The sequence below is a fragment of the Medicago sativa genome, chromosome 3 (genome assembly GCF_051527215.1).
Source record: "Medicago sativa cultivar Bolivia chromosome 3, Bolivia_mono, whole genome shotgun sequence".
Lineage (NCBI taxonomy): Eukaryota > Viridiplantae > Streptophyta > Magnoliopsida > Fabales > Fabaceae > Medicago > Medicago sativa.
The window spans coordinates 25,831,331-25,855,253 of NC_140751.1; the positions used below are offsets into that span (position 1 = coordinate 25,831,331).

At 33.2% G+C, this 23,923-nt stretch overlaps 3 pseudogenes; 2 read left to right on the forward strand and 1 right to left on the reverse strand.

Annotated features, from left to right (window-relative positions):
* The first annotated feature begins 243 nt into the window (after nt 1-243).
* On the forward strand, nt 244-13,032 carry LOC146936695 (protein FAR1-RELATED SEQUENCE 5-like; annotated as a pseudogene).
* A 5,468-nt stretch (nt 13,033-18,500) lies between these two features.
* On the reverse strand, nt 18,501-19,632 carry LOC146936696 (F-box/kelch-repeat protein At3g23880-like; annotated as a pseudogene).
* Nucleotides 19,633-21,416: 1,784 nt separating this feature from the next.
* On the forward strand, nt 21,417-22,337 carry LOC146936697 (uncharacterized; annotated as a pseudogene).
* Nucleotides 22,338-23,923: the final 1,586 nt, after the last annotated feature.

A 23,923-nucleotide genomic window follows, 5' to 3' on the forward strand; every position in this document is an offset into this window, starting at 1 on the left:
CTGTATTGCGTCATTATCCCTTGGCTTTGTCAACTCCACTTATTAGTATATGTTGATGATATCATTGTCATCGGGAATTCTCCTACAGAGGTCTCCACACTCATCGCCACACTCGTCGCTCGCTTTTCTTTGAAAGACCTTGGATGTCTTAATTATTTCTTGGGGGTCGAAGTGATTCCCTCTACTACGGGTATATTCCTTTCCCAAAGGAAATATATCACTGATCTACTGCATAAATCAGGCATGACAGATATGAAACCAACATCCACTCCATTATCTTCCACTGATAAGTTACTCAAGGATTCTGGTGATTTCCTACCTTCCCCAACGGAGTATCGAGCGCTCGTTGGAAGCCTCCATTACTTGAGTCTTACTCGCCCAGACATTGCCTTCAGCACAAACAAACTCTCCCAATTCATGCAGAACCCTAGAACGGCGCATTGGACATCACTCAAAAGAGTGCTCAGATACTTGGTGGGTTCCTGACTTCATCTCAACGTCAACCCCACTAAATCTCCTTGCTTACTCGGATTCGGACTGGGCGGGCGACAAAGATGATTATATCTCCACCACTGGTTATCTGTTATATCTTGGAAGCACGTCCATCTCTTGGAGATCTCGAAAACAATGTTATGTTGCTCGATCTTCCACAAAAGCAGAATATAAAGCCTTGGGTGACACGACATGGGAGCTGCTATGGGTTCTTTCCACATTCAATGAACTTGGCCACACTACAACAGCCAATCCAGTCATCTATTGTGACAACCTAGGTGCTACCCACCTTAGTGCTAATCCTGTATTTCACTCTCGGAAGAAACATGTAGCCTTAGCCTATCATTTTGTCCGAGAAAATGTTCAACATGGCAAGTTTCGAGTATCCTTTGTTTCTACCGATGATCAACTTGCTGATATTCTAACCAAACCCCTGCTTTGTCCTAGGTTCGATTACTTATTGACCAAGTTGCATCTCTCTTTCAGACCATACAACTTGCGGGAGGATATCAATAATAATGAAAAAATGTCCCACGTCGGATAATATGAAGAAATATGCAAAGGCTTGGTCATATAATAAAAGTCTTGTGTGTTATTATTTCTTGCACCAATAGTTAGTGGATTTTCATATAGTTGTTACCTCTACTATTCAGTATCTATAATTATCAATTACATTATACAATTCCTTTCTTTCTGTTTCTATAACATTAACTGCATGATACCACCATGCATCTTCATTCTTCGGCACTTTTTTCCAAATATAAAAATAGATGGATAAAAGTAGGCAAAAGTTATGGTGCACAAGTCCTTTCCTTATGCACCATGCATAAACATATCACAACCGTTAGATCAGGGACACCTGTTACAATCTTGTGCTTCAGCTCTTTACCGTTGTTTTGCATCACAATCAGATCGCAGCTTTAGAAATTGCATCGCACACATACAGAACTCACCCTTGCTCGCTGCTCCAACGTGATTCTCACCCTTGCTCGCTCGCTCCGACGTGATTCATCCGGCCAGGATTACTGGCGACGTTATTGTTACGTGATTTCACCGGCGACTTGATTCTCCGGCGAGGTAATCAAGTATATGATTTTTGTTCTATTTAGGTTTTGATTCAATCTGTTAATTTGATTCAATCTGTTATTTAGACTCTATTTTTTAACTCAATGTGAATCTTCAATGCTATAAAAATGCAAACTGAATCATTGCAAATTACAGTTGGAGTAAGAATGTTAGGGATAAGTCGATTACTTCAGTTGTAGCAATTTATCTTATTTCTCCTAGTAGTATATCAAATTTGTTGATGTAAAGGATCAATTTAGCTTCAGTTGTAGCAATTTGATAAGGATCAATTTTGCTTCAGTTGTTTCAATTTATCATATGTAAGGAACAATTTAGCTTCAATTTACCATATCTAATGGTTTTTTGTTCTTAATAGTGTTTGTTGCTGTTTTCAATGGATTTAATATCAAAGTCATCTAAGAGTGGACAATTGACTGTTGAAACTTCACTGATTCATGCGGATAGTTCTCAATGTTACTCCCCTAGCAATGAAGAATCATGGAAGTCTTTAGTCTTTGAATCTATCAAAAAGATTGAAGATTTTTATGGTAATTATGCATATAACACTGGATTCTCTATTAGGAGTATGCTGAAGTCAAAGAACAATTCACAAAATATGAAATCGGATAAGGTACATTATGTGCGTTATGTTTGTAACAAACAAGGTTTCAAGAAGGGAAGTCTGCTTAATCCTAACAACAAGCCAACATCAGACAGTCCAGTGGTTATTGAGTTTGTGAAAGTTAAAGAAAAACCCGAGGAAAGGGTTGGTTGTTGTGACACCCTAAATCCCAAGAATAATTATTGCTATTATTTAATTAAAAATAGAGTTTGATTCGCAGCGGAAAGTGTCAAATAAAAATTTCTCTAATGATATAGGAATTCTTCCACAAAATTTAGGATATCACATTGACTCATAACAAGCATAATTCATATTTCACTTCATTAAACATTATAGTAATAATAACATCGAATCTTTTTCTTTTGAAAATATTTCATTTTACATCATAGACAATGGTTTTCTTGCACAAAATTAAATAAGTAAGCATATCCCTTTTCCCGTGTCACTATCAGAGCGGTGCTTTTCCCCAAAATAATCGACGACACAAGACAAGTCCTCACGAAAGGCATGCACTTGACTCTAAGACTCATAACCTATATAACTACGGTTTCACAACCGCAGGGCCAAGCCAGCAAACACAAACAACGAAGGGGTGAGTTCCGAGAACATGTAATAGTATAAAAAAAAATGAGAAGAACACGTAAGCAATTAAGTCAAAGTCGTTTCACATCACAAACATAATATTTAGAACCTTGAAGAATATACTATATCATCTCAATCTATATTAGTAGAAAATATCATCACAACTTAAGGACCAAAAAAAACTTCACAAACACAACGTCACAATTCAATTCCAACTAGTCACAACACATGTAGTCACCAATAACCATCTTCATAAGGACATCAACAAATAATCACCTTCATCGTCTCACACAATTACATTAATAGACATCACAAAGTAATTCGTTAAAACATCACAACTTAACAACTTGACTCGACAACACGACTCAACTTGACAATGCACTTTTAACAACTTAACAACTTAAATCATCGTGAAACTTCTTGATATGCAAATGCATGTGGTACCATTCAACAACATATATGAGCGTAATTAGGCTCTTCAACAAGTGAGCATAAAGCTGCCGGGCTTAAAGCCCCCAACGTAGTGTGAGCACAAGGGCTGCCGGGCTTAAAGCCCCCAACTTTAATGAGCACAAAGGCTGCCGGGCCTAAAGCCCCCAACTTTAATGAGCACAAAGGCTGCCGGGCCTAAAGCCCCCAACTTTAATGAGTATGCAATGGACTCAACTCCTACAACTTAGACATCTTGAACTTCTCAAACAACTTATATGATTCCAATAATTTGGACAACTTCTTACGACTTCACAACTTAGACCGACACTTACAACTTTATGACATTAATGGTCAACAACAGCAAACAGCAACAAATGCAGCATATAACAACTCTTATATAACACATCTTTAAATCACACAACTTCAAATATCACATCCTCAAATAACTCATTAATAAAACAATATCTTAAATAGAATAATATTCACAGGATATAGTGTAAAATTATCCACACATATAAGAGATGGAAATAATCAAATAATAACAATTATAAATTTAAAGTAACAAAATAAAATGGTAAACAAATTAGTAAAATATCTTAATATTCCAGTTACATTCATAAAGACACTAATGATCCAAATAAGACATATAGTCAATTCGGCTAAAGCAAAAATGGGTATGCACATAAATAGATTAAACACATAAATCAGTACTAACCGATTCCAAACAATTTTTTTTTTTTTATTGTCGATAGCCTATTTTTAACAAACTATGATTCATCATTACTAGATAACTCTTTTATCAATTAGGCTAATTCACGTAGTATACATAGCAATCAAATTAAATTATTCTTTTATTGAGAGGCAAAATAGATAGATTGCTAACTCTTAGCACATACATATAGAATTCTTATTATGAAAAATAAAGTCAATTGATTCATTACACACATAGCAGATATCACATATGATTTCCCTTTTGAATTCTAAATTGAAAATACCCATTATTATCAAACTTAGAAAGGATAGTTGAAGGTTAAAGGTTAAACATGATTCACATATTTTTAAAAAGGCAGTCGCATATCAGGTATTGGATTTGTTCAAACCACTTTTGATATAGACTCAGTTATCGAATTCAAAGCTGAATACAAAATTTACGAAATCAAATCACACTATCATAAATCATTTGTATACGACGGAAGGTAGAATGAATAAATTCAACACGAAACACATTTCAATTCATAAACGAAAGTTAAACATATAACTACAACAACATCAAAGAACGTGAATTTAATTGAATTCATTAAAAGATCATCAAAATAATGGAAAATAAAAAACCCTCCACTATCCATATGTTCATACAATCCTTATGGTGAATAGAGACTCCCCCCATACATCAATTCAACAGTTTTCCATCACCTAATCATCAATTCTCACTCAAACCCTAATTCTCATAATCTCACAAACTCATCCTGAAACATTCTAAATTCATTTTTCAGAATCATACCCTTAATAACATTGAGAGTTAGTCTCACCCTTACCTGGTTATTGCAGAAAATCGCAGCTCTCCTCTTGTTCTCCTCTCTTCTGACTTTTCTCTCTTTTTCTCCAAAAACGTACGTACTGTGTTTCTAACTTATGTCTCCCTATTTATCTTTTCGTATTACTCTACTCACCTCTAAATTTACTCTTCTCACCAAACAGCCCCACTTTTAATATTTTTATTTTACTTTTCATATCTTATTTTATTTAATAATAAAATAAATCACACCAACATTATAACTTCACAAAATCACATACTTCACATCAATCTTGAAAATCACACAATTTACCTATAAATCATGTAAACTACTTAGATTCATAAATCATATAAATCACACATATAAATCGTATAAATATATGTTAAAACTCATCAAAATAATTAAATAATTACGACGGGCGTTACAACTCTCCCCAACTTAAAGAATTTTCGTCCTCGAAAATTTGAGACAACTCCAAACAACAGTGGATCTACTCTACACTTATTCTCACCTCAAGATTTACATGTTCCCTCTTAATGTTCTATATTTGTACCGACACGTGACAAAAAAAAAATAAAAAAAATAAAAAAATAAAAAAATTCCCACTTTCTCTACCACTACTACTATAGCCCTCAAGCAATGAAAAATACTTCTTACGTACATACCATATTATAGAAGTTCTTCGCTTCTTCCTAATACATTCTAGATTTAATAATAATCTAGATCACTTAAATTTCAACCTGTCATTCAAATAAGTATCTCCAACCATTAAAATTCCTAAATTATAACCAACTAAAATGAATATCTACATAAGAGTCATTAAGCTACTCATCTATTCATTCTTGGTTTCCTTCCTTCCCAATATTGATAATGTATAGTACCAAATTCAACTATACCTCCAACCCAAAACCATGTACAAATATCTACTCAATAATGTCATTTAAGCTTATAATTCTCTTCCCTCTTCAAAAGTCCCAGTCAAGCATCAACTAGAAAAATCAATTCCTCAAAGTTAGAAACCAAGGCTCTAAAAAGGCTCACAAGCACTAGAAAGTAAGATTACTATTAGACACTCGAAGAAACTACGAACCTTAAATACCTGAAAGAATAATTTAAAGTTGTCTACCAATAGCTTGACAATTTCCCATCACAACACTATGGCCTTTCTCCACATGACATAAACAAGTTTTGGATTTGGTTTGATACCACTAGCTTAAAATAAAGGAAACAAACAAATAATAACAACTCAAAATAAAGTTCTTAGCAATTCATAGTGGTAAAATAATTTACTAACAACGATTAGAAAATGACAAAGTAATTGTACAAAAAAAATGACTCACGTATAACACAGGATATTCAAACAATGTAATCCAATTACTCAAAGTGCACCAAACACGCAAAGATACATAGTAGAAACTTAACACACATCGACCTCATGAACAACCAATCAATTACCCCAAAATCATCCTCAATATCACAAGACTTCTATTTCCATCAACCACCAAAAATGCACCACAACCCCAAACACCACAGACATGAGATAGACTACACTAGAACACAATGCAGTAGAAGCTCTATACTAGATCAAAAATACAATAGGGAACTAGGAACACGGACATCACAAGATAAAGAGCTACCACTCCTTAAACTCATATTAAAGCAAAAGACATGTGAAGAAACAAAATAAGAGTCTAGCTTACGTTAGAAGTTCTACACATAATATTGATCCTAAAAAAAAAAAAAAATATTCACAACAAGAAAATATTTAACACAAAAGGTTTCTTTTTTTTTTTTATAGGCACATTCACGACAATGCACATTGCAATAAATTAGTAAGAAGGTAGAAGCTTTAGAAAATAGACAAAACAACATCAAGGTCAACTTAGTTAGTTAGACATGGTCACATAATAAAACATAACTATTAACTAGAAAACATGACGACGTGACACAACGACTCATCTACTTGGTCGGACGGACCGACCTGCTCTGATACCAATTGTGACACCCTAAATCCCAAGAATAATTATTGCTATTATTTAATTAAAAATAGAGTTTGATTCGCAACGGAAAGTGTCAAATAAAAATTTCTCTAATGATATAGGAATTCTTCCACAAAATTTAGGATATCACATTGACTCATAACAAGCATAATTCATATTTCACTTCATTAAACATTATAGTAATAATAACATCAAATCTTTTTCTTTTGAAAATATTTCATTTTACATCATAGACAATGGTTTTCTTGCACAAAATTAAATAAGTAAGCATATCCCTTTTCCCGTGTCACTATCAGAGCGGTGCTTTTCCCCAAAATAATCGACGACACAAGACAAGTCCTCACGAAAGGCATGCACTTGACTCTAAGACTCATAACCTATATAACTACGGTTTCGCAACCGCAGGGCCAAGCCAGCAAACACAAACAACGAAGGGGTGAGTTCCGAGAACATGTAATAGTATAAAAAAAATGAGAAGAACACGTAAGCAATTAAGTCAAAGTCGTTTCACATCACAAACATAATATTCAGAACCTTGAAGAATATACTATATCATCTCAATCTATATTAGTAGAAAATATCATCACAACTTAAGGACCAAAAAAAACTTCACAAACACAATGTCACAATTCAATTCCAACTAGTCACAACACATGTAGTCACCAATAACCATCTTCATAAGGACATCAACAAATAATCACCTTCATCGTCTCACACAATTACATTAATAGACATCACAAAGTAATTCGTTAAAACATCACAACTTAACAACTTGACTCGACAACACGACTCAACTTGACAATGCACTTTTAACAACTTAACAACTTAAATCATCGTGAAACTTCTTGATATGCAAATGCATGTGGTACCATTCAACAACATATATGAGCGTAATTAGGCTCTTCAACAAGTGAGCATAAAGCTGCCGGGCTTAAAGCCCCCAACGTAGTGTGAGCACAAGGGCTGCCGGGTCTAAAGCCCCCAACTTTAATGAGCACAAAGGCTGCTCACGAACGCCTCTAATCTTTATTACCTGCACATTACCCACGGTCGAGGCAACATATACGCAGAAGGGGTGAGATTTCATAATCAATACATTAAGCATATAATCCAATAAAATGCATTTAACAACTCAAACATTAATAACATATCAACAATTAACAATTAGCATATTTTTCATTTCGTAACAAATACAATCATCAAATACCATTACTAATTATCATCACAAATCATAATCAACTTAACACTCAACTTGACGACACAACTCACCTTTGACCATGCAACTCTATCAACTCAACAACAACTTGACAACACAACTCATCTTTGACCATGCAACTCTATCAACTCAACAACAACTGGACAACTTAAACATCATGAAACTTCTTGATATGCAAATGCATGTGGTACCAATCAACAACAAAATGAGCATAATAGGCTCTTCAACGTGTGAGCACAAAGGCTGCCGGGCCTAAAGCCCCCAACTTTAATGAGTATGCAATGGACTCAACTCCTACAACTTAGACATCTTGAACTTCTCAAACAACTTATATGATTCCAATAATTTGGACAACTTCTTACGACTTCACAACTTAGACCGACACTTACAACTTTATGACATTAATGGTCAACAACAGCAAACAGCAACAAATGCAGCATATAACAACTCTTATATAACACATCTTTAAATCACACAACTTCAAATATCACATCCTCAAATAACTCATTAATAAAACAATATCTTAAATAGAATAATATTCACAGGATATAGTGTAAAATTATCCACACATATAAGAGATGGAAATAATCAAATAATAACAATTATAAATTTAAAGTAACAAAATAAAATGGTAAACAAATTAGTAAAATATCTTAATATTCCAGTTACATTCATAAAGACACTAATGATCCAAATAAGACATATAGTCAATTCGGCTAAAGCAAAAATGGGTATGCACATAAATAGATTAAACACATAAATCAGTACTAACCGATTCCAAACAATTTTTTTTTTATTGTCGATAGCCTATTTTTAACAAACTATGATTCATCATTACTAGATAACTCTTTTATCAATTAGGCTAATTCACGTAGTATACATAGCAATCAAATCAAATTATTCTTTTATTGAGAGGCAAAATAGATAGATTGCTAACTCTTAGCACATACATATAGAATTCTTATTATGAAAAATAAAGTCAATTGATTCATTACACACATAGCAGATATCACATATGATTTCCCTTTTGAATTCTAAATTGAAAATACCCATTATTATCAAACTTAGAAAGGATAGTTGAAGGTTAAAGGTTAAACATGATTCACATATTTTTAAAAAGGCAGTCGCATATCAGGTATTGGATTTGTTCAAACCACTTTTGATATAGACTCAGTTATCGAATTCAAAGCTGAATACAAAATTTACGAAATCAAATCACACTATCATAAATCATTTGTATACGACGGAAAGTAGAATGAATAAATTCAACACGAAACACATTTCAATTCATAAACGAAAGTTAAACATATAACTACAACAACATCAAAGAACGTGAATTTAATTGAATTCATTAAAAGATCATCAAAATAATGGAAAATAAAAAACCCTCCACTATCCATATGTTCATACAATCCTTATGGTGAATAGAGACTCCCCCCATACATCAATTCAACAGTTTTCCATCACCTAATCATCAATTCTCACTCAAACCCTAATTCTCATAATCTCACAAACTCATCCTGAAACATGCTAAATTCATTTTTCAGAATCATACCCTTAATAACATTGAGAGTTAGTCTCACCCTTACCTGGTTATTGCAGAAAATCGCAGCTCTCCTCTTGTTCTCCTCTCTTCTGACTTTTCTCTCTTTTTCTCCAAAAACGTACGTACTGTGTTTCTAACTTATGTCTCCCTATTTATCTTTTCGTATTACTCTACTCACCTCTAAATTTACTCTTCTCACCAAACAGCCCCACTTTTAATATTTTTATTTTACTTTTCATATCTTATTTTATTTAATAATAAAATAAATCACACCAACATTATAACTTCACAAAATCACATACTTCACATCAATCTTGAAAATCACACAATTTACCTATAAATCATGTAAACTACTTAGATTCATAAATCATATAAATCACACATATAAATCGTATAAATATATGTTAAAACTCATCAAAATAATTAAATAATTACGACGGGCGTTACAGTTGTAAAGCTGGAATATTTTTGAAGTTGGATGAAGTTTTGAATGTCTATAAGATATATAGATGGGAAGTGGCTCACTGTCATCCATTACATAAACCAGAGCATTTGTGTTACCTGAGATCATTTCGAGAAGTAAATGAAGTTCAAGGACAACTCGCTTTAATAAATTCTAAAGCTGGAATGTCGATGAGAATGTCTTATGAAGTTATGGGTCAAGGAGTTGGAGGCACGGAGAATATTCCTTTTCGATTTTAGGACTTAAAGAACTATCTAATGACAACTCGTCAAAAGGAGATGGTGGCTGGTGAAGCAACTGTAATTCAAGAATTCTTTAGAAATGAAGCTCTCTCGAAACCATCTTTTTACTATGATATCCAAGTTGATGCTGCTGAAGACATAGCTAGTATTTTTTGGGCAGATGGAATTATGCAACTAGATTATTCTCTATTTAGCGATGTCATCAGTTTTGATACAACTTACCGAACAAACAATCTATATCGCCCATTAGGTTAGTATTTTGTACTTCTCACAGGTTTTAAATCAGTGTTTACTTTCATTATGTTGTATTTTTTTTGGCATGGATAGTGTCTATGTGTGTGTGTCACATGTGTCTGAGTCTGTAGTTTAAGAGATCTCTAGTTTATTGATTTTATTAGAGAGTTTTTTTAAGTGCATTTGCATTTATGTTTCTTATAATTTCTAATGATAGATAGTTACAAATTAATGGACTAAATAAGTTTTAACTTTATAGAACTGATGATTGAAATATCCAAATTCAGATATATCTAGCTACTAAAGTTCACTAATTGAGGGTTGGAATGCACTTAAATTAGTGATTGCTTTCATTATTAGTGAAATTTTTATATATGTTGTATTTTGTTCTGATCTGGTTCATTTACATTTCAGCTGCCTTTCTTGGTTTTGACAATCATCGTAAGAGTGTTTTATTTGGTGCTGCGCTACTGTATGATGAGACGACCGCTACTTTTGATTGATTGTTTACAACATTCTTGAAGTGTATGTCCAATAAGAAACCACAAATGATATATACAGACCAGGCTAGTGTGTTGTTGAAGTCAATTCCGAATATTTTTCAAGGTGTTTTTCATGGGCTTTGCTCATGGCACATGAGAGAGAATGCAAAGAAAAATCTCGGCTCTCGTGCAAACAGTGCATTTTTTGATGACTTAACTGATTTTGTTTCAAATGTAGACGATGAATCATATTTCGACTACAATTGGGATAAGATGATGAAAAATTGTTTTAATGGAAGGCCTACTTCGGACTTTAGGTGGCTTGTCCAAACTCACGAAAATCGTATGCATTGGTCTTCAGCTTGGGTCAAGTCACATTTTACAGCTGGTCTGAAAACGACTCAGTTAAGCGAGTCTTTCAATGCTTTTCTTCGTGGATTTTTGCAGCCAGACCATTCACTTGTTCGATTCTTTTGTGATTTCAACATTATGGTTCAGACAATGAGGGATAATCATGCTGAGTTGGACTTCAAGGCTGCAAACACTAGAACAAAAAATAATTATCCCAACAGTCAGCTTATGCGGTCCGTTGTAAACAAGTACACACCAGCTTGCTTTGCATTTATTCACAGGCAGCATTCAAATACTATTATGAGGAGGACACAACAAAAGGGTCTGACTTGAACAAGTTTTTCAAAGTTTTCACAATTGAAAAGGTTGATGATAATTATGATGATGTTGATAATGATAATGACGGGCCTTCAAATGTTGATGTTTTGGGTTCAGAACTTCAAGAAAACCTTTTCCCAAGGTTTGAAGATCATGATCGACTTGATGAAAGGGTTGTCACAGTTGACATGAGGAGCAAAAGTTTTAGTTGTTCATGTCGTATGTTTGAGAATCAGGGGCTTCTTATGTCGACAAGTTTACAAGATCTTGGAGGTCTTAGGCGGTCATGTGCAATATCATTTTTTGAAGACTATACCTGGATAATATGTTTTAAAGCGTTGGACGAGAGATGTGCGTCCGTTTGTCGATAAGCTGAAATCTACCATGAATGTTGGCATTAAAGACACCACTCAAGGACAACGATATCGACAAATTTGTGCAGTTACAGTTCAGCTTTCTACACGTGTTTGCGCAGATCCGGAGGCATCTGAAATTTTTCTCGACGGTGTTCTTGAAGCAGGGAAAAAGGCATAGGAGTTTCTTCTTTCTAAAGGTATTCATACAGACCCATCTTCCGTTACGCCTTTTAAGTCTTCAAAAGCAGTTGCTGTCTGTGAACCATCTAGGGGTGTTCGCGGTGCGGTTTGGTTCAGTTTTGAGCATACAAGTCATCCAAACCGCGAGATAAAAAAAGCATGCGGTTTGGTTTGGTTTGGTTGATTTTTACAAAGTCATCCAAACCAAACCAATGCGGTTTGGATTGGTTCGGTTTGTGCGGTTTATCGCAAGATAAAAAAATATTACATTAACTCTAATATTGCCAACTTGTTACAAAATAAACATAGGACATTTTATTTTGATTTTTATATGATAAAATATTAGGTAAAACTTATATCAAAACAGGTAAAGTTAAGAAAAAACATAAGCATGAAACAAATTATTGGGAAGTAAAGGAAACAAATTCATCACAGGAAATGAATTGAAAGAGATGGAAAGGAATTAAAATTGAACCTGATGGTGCAACAATGGAAAAATCGAATCAAAAGAGATTATTCTTGGGCTATGTAATTGGGCTAGTACATATTTAAGTAATATTCATTATTCTTGTGGTTTGGTTTGGTTTGGTTTGGTTGCTGAGATGCAAACCACAAACCTAACCGAACCACGCGGTTCAGTACAAAAGTCATCCGAATTCATTCGAACCAAGTGCGGTTTTTTGCGGTTTCGGTTTGGATTGGTTTGGTTTGCGGTTTTTCTATTGGGTTGGTTCGGTTTTGAACACCCCTAGAACCATCTGTTGGGTTGAAGTCCACTGCACCAAAGTTCAAAGAAAGACCAAATCCAATTAAGTCAAAGAAGCGACTTAAAAGTGATTATGAAAAAGCTAGAGAAAGACAGAAATTCGTTATAGATCGGAAAAAACAAAAGAAAGATGATGAGGCTTTAAAAAAAAAAAAAGCGGTCATTGATTGATTATTTTTATGTTATAAGTTTGTACTAGATTTTATTTCACATTCTTTATTGTTATGTATTGGTTTGAATCTGATCTATTGAAAATTATACATTTCACATTCGTTGTTTGTTACGTATTGATGATTATATTTTGTTACAAAACCATTAGACAATTATTTTGGTTTCATATAGAACACTATCAAAACCATTAAACCATACTTATGGTTTCAGTAAAAGTCATTATTTAAAATTGTTTATCAATAATAATTTTCATTATTCTTTTATTTTATAAACCATTAGACCATTATTTTTCTTTCACATACAAGTCTATCAAAACCATTAAACCACAATTATACTTAGACAAAGGCAGAAATTCGTTTTACAACGGAAGAAACAAAAGAGAGATGATGAAGCTTATAAAAAAAAGTGGTTACTGATTGATTAATTCACATTAGGTAATTGTTTTAAATGTTATAAGTGTGGACTATAGTTAGTGAATAATGGTTTAAATGTTTATCACATTTGTTCTTCTATTTTATTACAAAATCATTAGACAATTATTTTGGTTTCACATTGAAAACTATCAAAACCATTAAACCATACATATGGTTTCAGTAATAATTTCAGTGTATAACATCATAATCATTATTTAAAACCATGTACCAATAATAATTTCATTGTTTAAAACCATTACACAATTATATTGGTTTCGCATACAAGACTATCAAAACCATTAAACCATACTTATTGTTTCAGTAATAATTCCATCATTTAAAACCATTACACAATTATATTGGTTTAACATACAAGACTATAAAAACCATTAAACCAGACTTATTGTTTCAGTAATAATTCCATCATTTAAAACCATTACACAATTATATTGGTTTCACATACAACACTATCAAAACCATTAAACCATACTTATTGTTTCAGTAATAATTCCATCATTTAAAACCATTACACAATTATATTGGTTTCACATACAACACTATCAAAACCATTAAACCATACTTATTGTTTCAGCGATCCATAGCCCTAAGTTTGTTTCAATTCATCAAAATTCAGTCATCATAGCTCTAATTTTATTTTTTACAAGATTGCAAAAAATAAAATTAAATTAAATTGAACATTCTTGGACAAAAAATAAAATAAAATGAACATTATACTATGAAACATTATACTTACGAACCATGTAACGTTCCTCGTGTTTACGTTCTTTTACCAGCCGACCGATCATACGTAGGAAATCGATCCTGACTACATTGATGACGACGACCTAGGTGCACCTAGTATGTTCAATTAGGTAGGGTTACTCCGTTAGATGGAGCCGCCCCTATGGATAGGCCGCTATTAGGAGGAGAGGGCTATCAACGAGATGTAAACTCCCTAATTGAAACTGTTTTACCTTTTGTTTTGAGTCGAGAGAAAAGAGCTATCCGTTAGATGAAGCCGCCCCAATGGAAAGGCGACCATTAGGAGGAGAGGGCTATCAACGAGATGGAGCGAGTTCTCGATTCACCCATTTTGATTATTTTCATTAAATTGAGTTTACTACACTTTAAAAACATTTTTGTTTTGAGTCGAGTGAAAAGAGATATCCGTTAGATGGAGCCGCCCCTATGGAAAGGCCACCATTAGGAAGAGAGGGCTATCAACTAGATGGAGCTAGTTCTGGATTCACGCATTTGATTATTTTCAATAAAGTTGGATTTTATACTTTCTTTAAAGTTGATTATTTTGGTATTATTAAATGGAATTTGATTTTTTATTCTATTTGGATTTGATTATTTCGATTCCTTTTTCTTTATACACGATTCTATATTTTCTTTAAAGTTGTGGATTTGGGTTCACTTCTTTAAGATATTGGAATTTTGATATAGCCTTATTTGGTTTGATAAATTCACAAAGATTTTCGAATTATGATGGTACACTTGATTGTGTGTTTAGTAACTTTGTAAATTAAAATTTGATTTGAGAAAAGTAAATAATCGTGCCCTTGTGTGTTTCCCTTCTAGTGGTGGTGGTTGTTGTCTCTCACTTAGTCCTTGTGACTTACTTTTTCCTTTTCTATTTTTTTCAGATTTCCAAGTAGCTATGTACAGAGCTGCTAGTAGACTCAAGTTCAGTCGCGTCACTCTTTTTGGTAGGTTCCTTTGATGGCTGTCTCTTATGCTTATGCATATGTTGATTCAGAGTATCTGCAACTATTTGCCGTCTAGGAATATTTTCTTTGAGATGTACAAATATCTAAATATGTCATTTTGAAACTCTGGATGAGAATACATGTTCATAAACAAGATTAAATTCTTGGAAAATATTCAAAATACAGAGGATACTCTGTCGAAATTCCAGCGGATATCATTTTAAGTGAAAGTCAATTTGGAAATTGTTTAAATTATAGTTTGTCAAGTGTCGTCAATAGGCTTACCGGACTAGGATGTTCTAGTTCATGCGCCGGTCACGATTGTGAATTTTGGGTCATGACAATACACATAATGATGGAACCCCTTCCTGGAGCTTGCGTTTGCGGGAATTTTATTGGACCGGCTGTCCGTTTCGATTAGGCTTATTTAGAACTTATTCAAAAGAGCTTATGCAAATAAATAACTTTTATGTATTATTCATAATTGTTTGTCAATGTAGTTTAATAAAATACAATTTATGAAGATACAATTGTCGTTACCGAAAGCTTACAAATTAACATAAAGCTTATTTATTTGCGCAAGTTATTTTTCATAAACTCAAAAATAAGGCAATCCAAACGAGCCCTTAATTATTTGCTTCTAGGAACACTCATTTGTTTATACTTAAAGATGGAAAATAACCATCATTAACGAACACCTGTATAAAATATATTTTATATAAACTGAACAAGCAGGTCGATTCACACTACAGACTAAGAAATAAATTGGATGTTATAACAAAAATGGTTTCAAACTTATGTCCCGTTTGGATTGAACTTATTTTGAGCTTATGATGAATAGCTTATCCAAATAAATAAGCTTTTGTATTAATACATAAGTTCTTTCTAACGAAAATTTTATGTTCATAAGTTGTTTTTTCATAAACTAATAATAAAAAAAAACTTATTTTTTTTCATAAGCTGTTTTGCATTAGCTCAAAATAAGCTCAATCCAAATGAGCCCTTAGTATAAACTCATGTCACATAGTCATAATCAAACAAGTGAAGAAAATTATCAATAAGCTTTTCCAGTAACTGCCTTATATTATTAGTGCAGCTAGAAAAGCACATGCTGTAATTTAAGCACTATTTGACATTCCAGATGTTCTTTTACATTAATCTTATTCCAAATTTCCAATCCATAGACTTGAGTTGTAACATATTAACTGGACTAATTCCTCTTATACTGATACCCCAAATTAAACAAAAAAAGGATCAAACACATGAACTAAAAATATTCATATATATAAATCCCCTGAAAGTAGATTACAAGAAACAAAATAGGAACGATAATATAAAAACCCCAAATTAAACAAAAAAAGGATCAAACACATGAACTAAAAATATTCATATATATAAATCCCCTGAAAGTAGATTACAAGAAACAAAATAGGAACGATAATATAAAAAAATGCATGAAAATAAATAAGTCTGAAAAGTACAACAAACAACTTTCAAGTCTTATCCCACTAAGTGGGGATGTATCAAAAGACACCATAAATAAGTCTAGCAAGTAGAAATGAGTAAAAGTGTTCTTGTTACAATCCATCAATACTTTGCAGACTGTCTTTATTCCAATCTTCTTAGAAAAACTCATGTATCCTTCACCAAGTTTTTTCTGCAACCCAACATCTACTTGTGTTCACTGATGCAGCGGGTCTTCAACCAGAAGGACGACTAGTTTGAATTGAAAATTTTTCTGCAACCCAACATCTACTTGTGTTCACTGATGTAGCGGGTCTTCAAACAGTAGGACGACTGGTTTGAATTGAAAAAAACACACAATTAAGTCCAAGAACTTGTATAAACTTTTCAATAAATTTTGATGACAAGCCTTACACGAACTCAACACAAGCATATCATTTTCATTGTACCGGACAAGTAAATCATTAAGAATAAAGGAAGTTAATCCTTCACTCAACATCTTCAATAATTTAGAGACTCTCACACACAAATCAGAAAACCAAAGCAGATACCAATAACGAAATAAGAAGCAATAAATTCAAAAGACTATTCTAGTCTATAGAACTACTCAATCTTTCATTTTTTTAAACACAGGTACATGGAACAAAATACAAAGGAATCAGCCATAATTATGAGAGCACTAGCCAACAAAGCTTCCAACACAAATTAAAATGAACTGAAAAAAATTATGAGAGCAATTATTAAAAGTCATTGCTTGTATTACATATTGCGAAAATTTAAGCACATGCGATTTATTTTGTGCACAAGTCCCTTGTTGTGCGATTCAAGATGCACACATGTTCAATGAGCTAGAAGCTTTTTCCTAAGTTATCGGAGCTAGAGTTTATCTCAAAGTTTTGAAGCATCTTCGAGCAATAAGTAAATTCAGACTACTCTTACATCTGATTCAAGATGGATACATGAGCACACATGCACACAAACACACACATTGAAAATCAATTTCATTACAATTATATACAATCTAGTTTCTCCATTCAACCATTAAAACAGGGAGCAAAATAATATCTACACTCCAAAAGTAATATTCATACTCTTATGGAAACATTAATCAAACAATTTCTAGCTATTATCTCAAACCAACCACAATCAAGAACAAACAATTAATTTCTTTGTGCACCATGTTGAGGTTCAACCCAGTTCACAGATATTTTGTGGTTTGATGCACCATGTTTATTTGTTTCAGAACTGACGTGATTTAAAATTTGAGAACAAAACTGTGACTTCAAATTGAGCCGATTGAAAAAACACGGTTAACATAGTTTTATATACAAATTTTCAGATTTTAAAACATTTTGCATTGTTTAAAAACTAGTAAATGAATTTGAGAACAGAATTACAGAACTGATTTTCAACTGAACTTATTTCTAATATATTTTTAATATTATGGCACTACCAATCACTTAAAATGTGCATTAATATTTTTAATAATATTCAATATGTATATCAAAAAGCCTGCATTAATCAATAGTAACTATTTACGGTATTAAAAACATAAGCTTGTCCAAACTTTTGAGAAAGATGTGCAACACTAATCAGACATTGTAACATCTACACCATAACACAAATCTTAGAAAATAAAATGACAAACCATTTAATGCAATTCATGATTGTGAACTATTTAAAATATAGTACAAGATGTGAGAGAATCAACAACTCAAATTAACCAAACTATTGAAACTAAAAGGCAGTGTTCAACTTATAGATTCCATCGACCATTGATTCACAATAATCCAACAAATCACCAAAAATCAGAGCAGACATAAAATAAATAACACAAACAAAAACTAACCACATATATATGTTGCAGTTGAATCCCTGCTTATGGTGATATAAAACTCTCAATGTAGACATTTGGGCATATCTGTTCATAGTTGTTTTGAAACTCGGGGATATTCAAAGTACCAATCTTGGAATCGTAAACAACCAACTTCATATTACCACTACTCATCTCATAACACTTCACCAGCATTTGGTCATCCACTGAAACATATAAAGCAGTATCGGCTACTAAATCATGATCTTGCAAGTTAGGAACAGTGTACAATTTAGTCCAAGACTCTCCATTTCCATACTCCTTCATAATCCAAACATCGAAAAACATATCACTGCTTGCAAAGATACACAAGCAATCCCTCACCACACCCAAGGTCCACAAATCAGTCTCGGAATCAGGTAGCAAAAGCTGTTGATATGACTCCCACTCTAAATCAAGAGAAAGAATACTTGAATTATCACTTGCCAACCAATTAACAGTGCTACTGACAAATATTCCTGATCCATGGATGTGAAAATTATTTGGGATGTTTTGTATTCTTGTCCAATAATCAATCCCAAAAGTATTAACACTAGCTAACTTCATTTTCAGAAGAAACAAAAATGACCTTATAATTATCAATGAAATGATCATATCCAAAGCTTATGCGGAAAAAAACATTATCGTGTGGATTTTCCAATGGAGGCAATAACTTAAATTTTCTAATGGAAGGGTTCCACAGAAAATAAGAATCATCTTCGAGATAACGGCAAAAGATGCCATCGCAAGAGCACCTTAGGCCTACAAATTTATGTCCATTTGTGAGAGTAATAGGAGGGTAAAGTTGTGTCTGTGCAACAACGGTAGAAATAGAAAAAACCGAGAGAAGTATGGAATCATACTGAACTAACTCACATGGCTGGTTGAAAGATTCTACCTTGTTGAAAGATTTTAACGTGAGGTGGTGGCGCTTTGTCGATAATTGAAGATGTTTCTTTGCGAATTTGGGATCGGAAATTAAAGAATTAAAGAACTTACAAAGACATCGAAGCTGTACGAGTAATTTTACAGGTAGCCTGTAGAGAATCTCAGGCAGAAGATCAAAAGGAAGAGTTGGAAGAGGCAGTGGGAATGTTATGGTTCCGGTGGATAGCTTCCTCTGAGTGGTGGTTGTTTCCATCGTGAGTGGATGAGAAGAATTTAGGTCGTTTGGGTCTTCTATTGAATAGGAACAGATGCTATGTGAATTTCATGGCGGCAACAAAATTTAGGGTTTATGATCCAATGGTATGTTTGAATTCCCAATGGTTTACCCTCCTCTTCAGCCTATTCTCGTATGGTACATTGGTGTCCCATAATTTTTTATTGGGGTTAAATGTTTTAGTCCCTGAAAAAATAATTTACATGTAGTTTTAACTCTACCTACTAATATAAAATTTCTCTAATTATCCTCTTAAATTTTTGAATGATTTTTTTAGACAAATTTAGAACATTACAAAAGGTTCATTTACTAAAATTTAGAAATTTTTAACATAAATTAAATTAAATATGAACTTTTTTAAAAGACAAAAGTTTAAAATAAAAGTAACAAAAATCTGGACGTATAAATTAAATAAGGATTAAAATTGAGTGCATACATTTTTTATAAGGACTAAAAATACTACATACATTTTTTATAAGGACTAAAAATACTATTAAAATTAAGTTATGACTAAACTTAAAATGTCTCATTTTTATATAGACCAAAAACATATTAAACCATTTTTTTTGTATACTATATATAAAGAAAATAAAGAGTACTTTAGGCTAACTTTTTTATTATTCTAGTTATATTCATGAACAAATTTTTCTATAATAAACATTATATATTGTTGGTGTTTCTTTAAGTAGTCTGGGGGCTAGAGCTTGCGCATTTTAAATGTGAAGAAGTGGGGTGTCTGGGATTCGACCCCTGCATATAATATGCAATATCGCTACAACTGAGCTAAGCCCACGCGGATTATATTGTTGGTGCTAATAAAAAAGATAAGAATTTATATTATATTTTTTTATATTTTTGTGTCATTGAAAAATATAAACATGATTTGGTAGGCCAAATCTTAGACTATTTTGGTGAATGTTGATTTATGTATATACATGACCATTGATTATTGAGAAAGTATATGACTCGAAATCTTTTAGAAAAAAAGGTTTAACCGAAACAAATGAACCAATAAACTCATTAAGACAACAAATAAATTGTCTTTTAATCCGCTGAGGAAAAGCCCTCAAGAAGTTGTTATTATTGTTTTTTATTGGACATAAGTAACCCTTACAAACTCAATTTGTAAAGTGAAGAGAAATTTTTTATTCACACATTGTCTTTGGCTAAAAAACACCAGTAAAAGACCAAAATACCTCTCGACACTTATTTTGTCGTTGATTCCCTATTCACCGGAAATTAAGTGCCGTCGGTTTTGAAATCCTCGACACTTAACTACTGATGCGATGTTCGATCAGCTAATAATGGCAGCTACTCCCCCTACTCACTATTTCATCATCAAATTTCTTACCTCTTCCACCTAAACCCCCAAATCCAATATTTTTTCACCAAATCTTTCTCCAAAATCATTGAAGCATCAATCCTAGGAGGTATCAACACACTTTTGAAGTAAAAAAAAAAACAGGCATTGTTGCTTTTAATCTATTTCTTTTTGTGGCTATTTTTGGGTATTTTACTGCCAGTTCACGCAAAACACTAACATGAGAGCATCGATACTTAAGTTCCGAGGTATGGGAGCATCGGCAGTTAACTGCCGATGGAATTTGGTAGTTATCTGCCGATGCAATGGCTCCAAAATTGCATGCTACTGCCAAAATTTTGAATTTTTGTTTTGGTGTTTTGGTGTTTTTTGTTTGTTTGTTGTTGTAATTCATTATGCAATTGATGTTTATGCATTATTTAGTTGTTAATTCATAGTTTTGTGTTGTTTATTTATATTAATGGTTGAGAACGCGGATGATGATCTGAGAGTAACAAAACCAATTTTTGTAGAAAATTCCAGAGAGGTCAAACCTCCTAAGGTTGAACCCAAACCAAATATTGATGCAGCTTCCGTCCATGTTGAAGCTTCATTATTTGTTGACTCCGGTGTCTTCCCACTTGATGCCAACCAAGTTGACACAACTCATTTTTTTTCCGAAGAAGTTAAATGGAAAGATAGGGATGATTTGCTGAATTGGGTACGTCGTCAAGCAAATAGGGAGGAATTTACAATTGCTATACGTAGATCCAATTTGATTAATCCAATGTTGCATTTACTGTATGAAAGGAGCTGCGATCACAAAGTGCCAAAAAAAAGATTGAAGCATGAGACAACGAGCTCAAGGATATCTTAGTCGGGAAACAAATGATTGGGGATTTAACATCCTTAATGGAGTTCACAACCATGAGACGAAGCCAAGTTTAGAAGGATACGTGCTTGCAGGTAGATTAAAGGAGGATGATAAGAAGCTTGTACGGGACTTGACCAAGAATTTGAAGAGCAAAAGACAAGATTGCATGACAAATATCAAGCAAGTATACAATGAACGTCAACAAATATAGAAGTCAAAGAGAGGTGACAAGACGGTGTTGCATTATTTAATCTCAAAGTTGGAGGAGCACAATTATGTTTATATCAGTAGAACACAAAGTGAAAGTACTACTATTGAAGACATATTTTGGGCTCATCCAACATTCGTTAAGTTATTTGACAATTTTCCACTGGTTTTGCTTATGGACTCCACCTACAAAACTAACGTGTATAAGATGCCAATGTTTGAGATAGTTAGGGTCACCTCGATCGATTTGACATATTATGTTGGTTTGGATTTGTGACACATGAGAAAGAGGAAAACTTTGTTTGGATTTTACAAATATGATGCTTAATCTTGATGCTTTGGATTATGGATTTTACACATGAGAAAGAGAAAAACTTTGAATGATGCTTTGGATTTTACAAGATTGTAAAAATTGCAGCCAAAATCTTGAAATTGCAATATCGCAGCTAAGATCGTAAAAACAAATTGGGTTTTTGTGTAAGGCGCAAGTGCGGCCTCTAACTTTGTCTCTCTCAATCGAGCACAACAGAACACATTATTTTGTCAACAAAAACCAAACTGTTTCAAATAATAATCACCATCAAAACCAACTTAGTGGTAATAGTAACCCTTAATTGAAAACTGAATGTACCATATGTTAATTCAGAACCAACGAGTCGTTACATGTCAATTTCATTAGAAAATTGATGACTAACATGTATGGAGGGAAGCTCTACAATGAAGGTAATGAGGATGAGAACTCGGCCGCATATCCAAATACACATAAACATGTTGGCATTCTGTTAACAACCTCATATTTTCCTTATCTTCAATATACTCAAGCATATGCAACATTCGTTCATAATCTCAAAACAAGGGGAATAAAAACTGAGACATAGAATTGCATTACGATTTCCCTATAAGTTTCATAAAGCTAAAGAACAATCATTTACATAAATGTGAAGTGTATGATAATCAAAAGAGAAAGTGGTGTAAGAACCTGTTGCTCACAGAAACAAAGTGTGGTTAAAACAGCAGGGTCTAAAGAAATGAATCGCTATAGGTTTTAGAGTACAATATAGCAACCAAAGATATATACATGATGAGTTTCATATATATACAAGAGAAGAGAGACATGCTTTAATGGGAATTGCAAAGGTGAGAACGACATATGAGAGAGCACAAGAAAAGATTCAAGTAAGTTTAATCCACTAAAAACAAGTGTTGAATTTAGGAAAACATAAGATTTTTACGTGATTCTCTGAGGTGAGACAAATTTACATACAGGAGTTAGAGTCAGGTCAGATTTTTAGTGATTAGCGAACCTTTGTCCAGTCTCCGATGCCAAGAAAATTGACGCAGAGAACAAGAAGGAATTATTAGTACATGAAGAGATAAGAGAGGAATCATATGGAGGAAAGAGGATGATATTTAGTAAACAGTGGCTCTGCTAAATGCAGTGTGGGGACATAAAATAATAACTTAGTTGATTCATGTTAGAATATGGCTACAAAGTTGGTCATAGAAAAGGATTTCGAGGCTACAAAGTTGGTTGGCCACTGAGTCATCTAAATATAGATGGTTGCAAACTTGTTTGAATTTTTTAAAACTAGTTAGTTTCATCATCCATGTGAAACTAAGTTCCAATAAGGGTGTCGGAATTGTCGACCACATTTTGAGCTGTTGAATTGTTGTATCTCATCCTTAAATACTTTTTTAATACTTTCTTTTCACAACAAGATGATGATTTCTTCAAGGAAGGAATCTTTATGTTGCTCACAAAAACAGAGTGAGGTGACCCTAAATCTGAAGGGTCTAGAGAAATGAATTGCTACAGATTTCAGAGCATGATATAGCAATCTATGAGCTTCATATACACACACAAAAACAAAATAAGAGGGATATGCTTTAATCATAATTGCAGAGAT